Here is an 8,620-nt window from a genome sequence, read left to right as displayed (position 1 = left end):
GTTTATTTAAATCATTTCTTTGATTAGGGTTTAAAGAGTTTCCTCGACTTGTAAGTTATTGTTCGATTTAACAGTACCGTAAACAATTTTACCATAATAGCCCGAGTTTATAAAACGACGTGCTTATCAATACCATAGCCTTAGCAAAATAACTGTATATACTCTTAACTTTTCTTTAACAGTACTTTGCATATACCCACCCCTGTTTAACTGAATTATTGTCAGCTTACTATATATATGTGCATGTTTTCGGATACGTTTCTGACACGTTTGAAATAAATGCAATTCATCTAAAATAAAAAAAGAAGATGTGGTATGATTGCCAATGAGACAACTATCCACAAAAGACCAAAATGACACAGACATTAACAACTATAGGTCACCGTACGGCCTTCAACAATGAACAAAGCCCATACCGCATAGTCAGCTATAAAAGGCCGCGATAAGACAATGTAAAACAATTCAAACAAGAAAACTAACGGCCTTATTTATGTAAAAAAAATGAACGAAAAACAAATATGTAACACATAAACTAACAACAACAACTGAATTACAGGCTCCTGACTTGGGACAGGCACATACATAGATAACGTGGCGGGGTTAAACATGTTAGCGGGATCCCAACCCTCCCTCTAACCTGGGACAGTGGTATAACAGTACAACATAAGAACGAACTATAAAAATCAGTTGAAAAAGGCTTAACTCATCAGATGGACAAAAATACAAGTGGACGTTGGCCGGTACTTATACATCCCGACACAAAAAGACACAATGAACAGATCTGAGAATGTTTGAATATATATTTAGAAATTCATGTTATTATAAACATTTAGCATGTTTAAAAAACAAAAGTGCAACACCCGGCATTTTCGGACGAGAAATTAATTAATTCTTGCACTTTTAAAATTCAAATGAAGTAAAAAAAAAAATACATTAAAGAGAAATCAATACTGTTGACGCAGTAATGACAATCTGTTATACAGTATAAAAGTGGTGTACCGGTATTTCTTTTCAGTCGGTCTTAATCAACATATACAGAAATCTTGGTAAGAATTTAGTCTAAGATGCATTATATTTTTTATTAGTTATTGGTGGCTTTGAACTAGCTGTCAATAACTGCAAGTACTCTCAGATCTGTTCTTTGTATTCATCGGATGAGTTAAAGCTTTTTTTCAACTGATTTGTATAGTCCGTTCTTATGTTGGTCTGTTATACACCACTGTCACAAATTAGGAGGTGGAGATGTTTAACTCCGCCACATTCTTTATGTATGTGCCTATACCACGTCAGGATCCTGTAATTCTGCGGTTGTTGTCGTTGGTTGATGTGTTGCATATTTGTTTTTGAATCACTTCTTTTGGTAAACAAATTAGACCATTAGTTTTGTTTTCGTTTGAATTGTTTTAGATTTTTCATTTCAGGACCTTTCATTGAATCTGATAACCCGATTTGTTTTAGATTTCCCTTTTAGATATTTCATTTCTCCACTTAATATTGTTTTTAATTTTTCACATTGTTTATACTTACAGTATAATTCGGCTTTCATTGATCTAAGATAAATCAAGGAGTTATAACCTCCGTGGATAAATGTTGTGGAGGGATTATTTATGGAGGATCCTTTAATTCTTTATTCTTTAATTATTTTGTCTCTATCCTTTCTCTTTTTTTCTACCTCCTTTTTTATATCCTTCTCTATTCTGTTTTATATATATGTGAAGCTCAGGTGGTCGTGTGGTCTAGCGATACGGCTATAGTGCAGGCGATTTGGTGTCACGATTTTGCGAAATCAAATTTACAGATCTAACATTGTTGGGTTGATGTTTAGACGAGTTGTATATACATAATGTACACAGCCATGTATCACCATCATTGTTCATGATCTGATGGATAAATCTGTTGTAGAGTTGCCACTGACTCAGAAGTACTTATTAATATTATTACTATCTGTGACTGTATCTTTCATTAATTTGTAGGATCCTTAACTATAGATAATTGAGCTGATCTGAAACAATAACATCGCCATGCCTTATATATCATGTACTGTAGTACGCCGCTAGATTAAAACTGACGAGGAAAGGTAACACACGGCCACCGAAAGCTTTATCCTTGTGAAGCCAAGGTGGTCGTGTGGTCTAGCGGGACAGCTACAGTGCAGGCGATTTGGTGTCACGATATCTCAGTAGCATGGGTTCGAATCCCGGCGAGGGAAGAACAAAAAATTTGCGAAAGCAAATTTACAGAACTAAATTTGCGAAAGCAAATTTACAGATCTAACATTGTTGGGTTGATGTTTAGACGAGTTGTATATACATTATATACACAGCCATGTATCACCATCATTGATGGCGATCCGATGGATACATCTGTTGTAGAGTTGTCACTGACTCAGACGTACTTATAAATATAATTATTTTCTGTGACTGTATATTACATTAATTTGTAGGATCCTTTACCATAGATAATTAAGCTGATCTGTAACAATAACATCTTCATGCCTTATATATCATGTACTGTAGTACGCCGCTAGATTAAAACTGACGAGGAAAGGTAACACACGGCCAGCGAAAGCTCTTTATTTGAGAGCCCAGGTAGTCGTGTGGTCTAGCGGGACGGCTGCAGTGCAGGCGATTTGGTGTCACGATATCACAGTAGCATAGGTTCGAATCCCGGCGAGAGAAGAACCAAAAATTTGCGAAAGCAAATTTACAGATCTATCATTGTTGGGTTGATGTTTAGACGAGTTGTATATACATTATGTACACAGCCATGTATCACCATCATTGATGGCGATCCGATGGATACATCTGTTGTAGAGTTGTCACTGACTCAGACGTACTTATAAATATAATTATTTTCTGTGACTCTATATTACATTCATTTGTAGGATCCGTTACTATAGATAATTTAGCTGATCTGTAACAATAACATCTTCATGCCTTATATATCATGTACTGTAGTACGCCGCTAGATTAAAACTGACGAGGAAAGGTAACACACGGCCAACGAAAGCTCTTTATTTGAGAGCCCAGGTGGTCGTGTGGTCTAGCGGGACAGCTGCAGTATAGGTGATTTGGTGTCACGATATCACAGTAGCATGGGTTCGAATCCCGGCGAGGGAAGAACCAAAAATTTGCGAAAGCAAATTTACAGATCTAACAGTGTTGGGTTGATGTTTAGACGAGTTATATATATATATATATAGAGAGAGAGAGAGAGAGACCTTTTTTCTGTGGTATTTCTAGCTCTTTATTCTGTACATTTTGCCCCTTAGTCTCTGTTCTTTAAATACAACAAAGACCTTCATGGAGAAGGATAAGACTAAAGAACTCTTAAATATGAAGATTTGTATCAAATATCTAGAGTTAAACTAGCATACGAATGAATATGGTTGAAAGTCCTCTCCCAACCTACGCACGTCAAGAAAACTAGTACACATGAATTTATTTGTAGCAAAGGGTTTGGAGATTACAAGAGTACAACAAATCAAAAATGAAAACAAAACAAAGTTGAATGACACACAATTTCAGTTCATGTATTCAATTTCAATGATGATATGGTTCATATTTTTAACCACGCAATATTTGTTACCTCTTGTGTATTTCTGATGGAAATTGTCAATGTATTTGATCACAGTTTTCATTCCATTTCAACTTGCCTAGACATTAGTGTAATACTTATATAACATATACACTTTACTGGTAAGTAAATTAAGAAATAATGCATCAAAGCCATAGATTTATTGGAAATTTACACATGGCCTGGGCCGTGATATTCGAATTTTATCCTGAGCGATAGGGAGGGATAAAATTAACGAATATCACTGCCCAGGCCATGTGTAAATTAACAACAAATCTATGACTTCCATGAATTATTTCGATTCTAATAAGTTCATTCAAATATTCAAGCGAGGGTGGGTATGCCGTGTGTGTGGCTGTTCTGTTTTTACCCCTTTGATAGATTAAGCTCAAATATTCTCATAAATCTTTAGCTTGCAATGATAATTTTGTTAATAACTGCTAGAGAGAAAAAAAAATTCTCAAACCCAATGTTTGCGATTTTTAATTTACATGTTTTCTCGTTAACAACCGTCAAATCCAAAATTGACATTTCGTAACGAAGGAGCTGCCATTTTGACTCCTACCTCAGAATTCCATTTTGATACAATATTATACGAACTTCAATGGTTACAAAAAAGTTTATATTTTTGTGACATTGACTTAATATTGTTTTTATACTGCAACTTAAATTAGTATATTGATAGCTTTTAAAATCGTAGCATAAATATCAAGCTTACTTTCATCCCTTAATGAACCCCTGATTGTGGAGAAAGTATTCCATGATGATGATATTGAATAAAATATAGCTGTGTTTTTATATTTAGGAAAAAACACAACTAGTTGCAGTATATTTATTATGTCGGCGAAGCGTTTGCAAATAGGTTCAACGTGGATTTACGTATATTGTAACATCCATTATTATGTATTTATCTGGGTCTGCGCTAAGTATAGATATATTGAAATTTTTCACACAGTGTTGTTTACAAAGCGAAGGAAGCACGTCATATTAGAATATATATTCCTTCTCTATATTGTATTATAATAACAAAAAAAGGCTATATTTTGTAATATGAAATACATAATTGTAAGTTTATAAAATGGTTTTGTGCCCTTTGTTATATTATTCATATTATTGTAAATATAAATTAAATTTTCAAATTGTTCATTCATTTTGCTGTATAACTAATATAACATTTGTTCCATTTCAGTGAAAAGTACGCAGTATGAATAAAACCAAATTCGTAATAGGATTTATCGGACTCTTGCTGCTTATCAATATTTGCACAGCCCGTTGGCGAGTTCGTTTAAGACTGAGGCTTCATATTAGCAGGGACAGAAAGCGACGTTCTACTGAGAATGCTCAGGAATTGGTACTTATCTTTTACAGGCACCTACAATAATGTTTTACTTAAGGGAGTTCGCTTCGCAGTTTCGAAATGATTAACTTTTCAAAACACTAGTTTATATTGGTAGGGGATTAATGAAGGAATCAAAAGAGCAAAAAATATATATAGGTCAATGTGGTTGTTTTAGAGATATTGCAATTTAGGTGGGAAAATATTATCTCTTGACTTTTCATAGCTTTATCATTGACCAATTTAAGTTCTCAAAAGCTATTAAAAATAATTAAATTATATAGGACTTTTACAGATGGCTTATCATTATACATGTAAAAGATTTATAAAAAGAAAAATTGGGGCCAATCGGTATTTTTTTAAGGCGTTCAAATGGATAAAACAAGAGGATTCTGAAAATCTAACTCAAATTCCAAAATATGACAATTAAGCGAACTTTCTTAATTCAATTTAATTAATCATGATCATCCTTAATTTCTGTTGTAAAGATATAACATTTATACCTTTTTCTGATATTGTTCGTGGAATCTCGGAATGTAGAAAGCGAGACGGTTGCAGTGGCCTGATGTGCATTAGAGACAACTTTTATTTGATTGGACTTTTTGTTTAACACCAGTTGTCAATACAATATGCATATGTTTAGACAGAGTGGACAAGACAGGGTCTATTAGAGATGGGTCTATATTCAACCAGCACACAAATACTGACGCTCCTCGTTTATTCTTGTGACTAATGGTGTTGAATGGTAATTCATACCTTGTTTAAGTTATCCAATCATGGTTAAAGATATTTCATTAGATTATCTTCCGACTTAATTTAACTTGTAAAAATATTTGATTAAACTTCTGTGAGATTTAATTGAATATAAACAACGAATGCTTTTCATGTCATGCTGCCAATAACAATTAGATTTTGATTGCATGAACATGAGAGTTTTGCTGTAATTCCTTTTTCTCCCTTTTAGACTAAGGGAACAGATATCTCCCTTGATGTGCCGTGTAATCTTATCAATTACGATATTGACAACGACGATATGATAAGTATCGACGAATTTGCAGAGGCACTACGACACCACGAACAAAACACTGGTGTAAGAGAGTTATTTGTTGTTATTGATAACAACGGTGAGTTGAACTTAATTGATGAAAAGTATTTCTGATTGTTTCCTTCTGAACATTTCTCCGATTCAGCGGCTATACCTGCAACGGATCAAAACAAACTGAAAAGAAATGCATCACACATAAACATATTTGTATATACATTTTTCCTTTGGGTTTTAATTTACGAGGTCTCCATTGCGATCATACAACCTCTACATATTTCAAATTAAGTGCATTACATAAACAACCAGTAAAAGTTATAATAATCAAACAACAAAAATAAGCATAGCCCCAATTGGGATATAAGAGAAAAAAGTTGTGTCTGAAATACAACTGGTAGGTATTTAAAGTGACAATTCTAGTCCTTTGAGTTTGTGACAGAATTGAGATTTCATTAGACGGCATCCAATAGACTTGATGACATTGAAAACATTATGTCAAGATACTTTTGCGGCAGATTGATCTGTTCATCATTTTTTTATTTTTTTATCGCTGCTTGTCACACTTTCTTGGTGGGCTTGTAGTGTGTATAACAAATTCAATTTAATGAAATATATTCAAAAATACATTCTGCGATTACTATCATGATTTTTATCCAATATAAATCTCTTTTCGGAACAAATAGGAGATGGAGTTCTCGATACTAAAGAAATGAATGCAGCTAAGGAGTGTTGGTAGGTATTTTATACATGTTATATTTGTTTGAGAATTATAACTGTTACTATCAAGACATTTTTGAATGCCCTCATTACTAAGTTGAAAGGTTTGAGATAAAGAAAGTCCATTTACTCTTGCTACAAGTTTTGTTTAATTTAAAAAAAGAAGAAAAAGGATTACCAAATATTTGTATTTCAGCGTAGGTTAAACATTCAACACCCCAAAAAATTACAGTAAAATCCTTATACAGTATACAGTTTTGAAATGTTAATAGAACTTATCAGTGCATGGCATTTTTCAATATAGATGGGTATAAATAATTCATCAAAGATGCATCACTTAAAATAGGTACGAATGACTCGTGTTCCGACAACAAATATCTCATCAGTAACGCTGAAAGCAAAAAAATGTAACAAGTGATAAAACTTACGTATGTGACATAAATCTTTGAATCATGAATATTAACTGCTACATTGTACATGTTTAAACAAACGTTAAATGTAAATATACCGTACTAGCTATTGTCATAAAATAAGTAAAAAATCAAAAGTATTGGTTAACTTTGTGCAATCTATTGGTTTTGTTTCTTCTGGTCTTACATTTTTTTGTTGTTTGTTCATAAGTATTATATTTATTTATTGGATAGCCATTGTTTTGTGAATTACATATTTTTGTTTTTATTTCAGAAGAGTTAATATGATGAAGACTAGCACTAACGAAGATTTCCCGTTACTCTATTTTCTTCTGACAATTTTAATTCTATTAAAGCATTTCAAAAGTTTAAATTGTTCATTTTTAGCTCACCTGGTCCGAAGGGCCAAGTCAGCTTTTCTCACCACCTGGCGTCCGTCGTCCATCGTCTGTCGTCCGGCGTTCGTCGTCGTTAACTTTTACAAAAATCTTCTCCTCTCCTTATAAAAAAACAGCCCATATTTATCAGAACCATTCTAATTTCCAATAAATAACTAAAAGTTTATATTTTAACAATTTTGTAAAACTGCTATATTTTGGGGCCAAAAATGTGTCTTACTGGACCTACTCCTTTAACCATACATGGGCACAATTATCATTGCGGTATCTAGTTTAAAAATGTGTCCGGCGACCCGGTCAACCAACCAAGGTGGCCGTCATGGCTAAAAATAGAACATAAGGCTAAAATGTAGATTTTGTCTTATATCTTCGAAACCAAAGCATTTAGAGCAAATTTGACGTGGTGTAAACTTGTTTATTAGGTCAAGATCTATTTGCATTAAAATTTTCAGATGAATCTGACAACCCGTTGTTAGGTTGCTGTCACTGAATTGATATTTTTTTGGTTATTATCTTGAATATTATATTAGATAGAGATAAACTGTAAACAGCAATAATGTCAGCGAAGTAAGATCCACAAATAAGTCAAATGACCAAAATGGTCAATTGACAGCTTAAGAAGTAATTGCCCCTTATAGTTAATTTTTCGTAAATATTTGTAATCTTTTACAAAAATATTCTCCTCTGAAACAACTAGGACGAATTTAACCAAACTTGTCCACAATCACCATTAGTGTATCTAGTTTCAAAACTGTGTCCTATGATCCCACTCACCAACTAAGATGGCTGACATGGCTAGAATTAGTACATAGGGTAAAATGCAGTTTTTTGCTAATATCTTTAAACCCAAAGCATTTAGAGAAAATTTGAAATGGGGGTAATATTGTATATCAGGTGAAGATCTATCGGTCCTAAAATTTTCAGACCATTCTGGCAACCGGTTGTTGGGTTGTTGCCCCTGAATTGGCAATTTCAAGAAAATTTTGCAGCTTTTGGTTATTATCTTGAATATTTCTATAGATAGAGATAAATTGAAAACAGCAAAGTAAGACCAAAAAATAAATCGACATGACAAAAATGACCCCTTAAGGACTTTTTGCCCTTTATGGTCAACTTTTAACAATTTTCATAAATTTTGTAA

The 8,620-nt window shown here is 33.3% G+C and overlaps 1 long non-coding RNA gene across 1 annotated transcript; it reads left to right on the top strand.

Annotated features, from left to right (window-relative positions):
- Positions 1 to 947: 947 nt before the first annotated feature.
- Positions 948 to 7,454, top strand: LOC139481727 (uncharacterized). The gene is made up of 5 exons (XR_011654671.1): positions 948 to 1,046; positions 4,766 to 4,927; positions 5,877 to 6,036; positions 6,638 to 6,686; positions 7,356 to 7,454. It is a non-coding gene; the product is annotated as an uncharacterized lncRNA (long non-coding RNA).
- The last annotated feature ends 1,166 nt before the right edge of the window (positions 7,455 to 8,620 follow it).

Source organism: Mytilus edulis, chromosome 7 (genome assembly GCF_963676685.1).
Source record: "Mytilus edulis chromosome 7, xbMytEdul2.2, whole genome shotgun sequence".
NCBI classification, from domain to species: domain Eukaryota; kingdom Metazoa; phylum Mollusca; class Bivalvia; order Mytilida; family Mytilidae; genus Mytilus; species Mytilus edulis.
The sequence above is the reverse complement of the archived record's forward strand: the minus strand, read 5'-3'. Positions and strand labels throughout refer to the sequence as shown.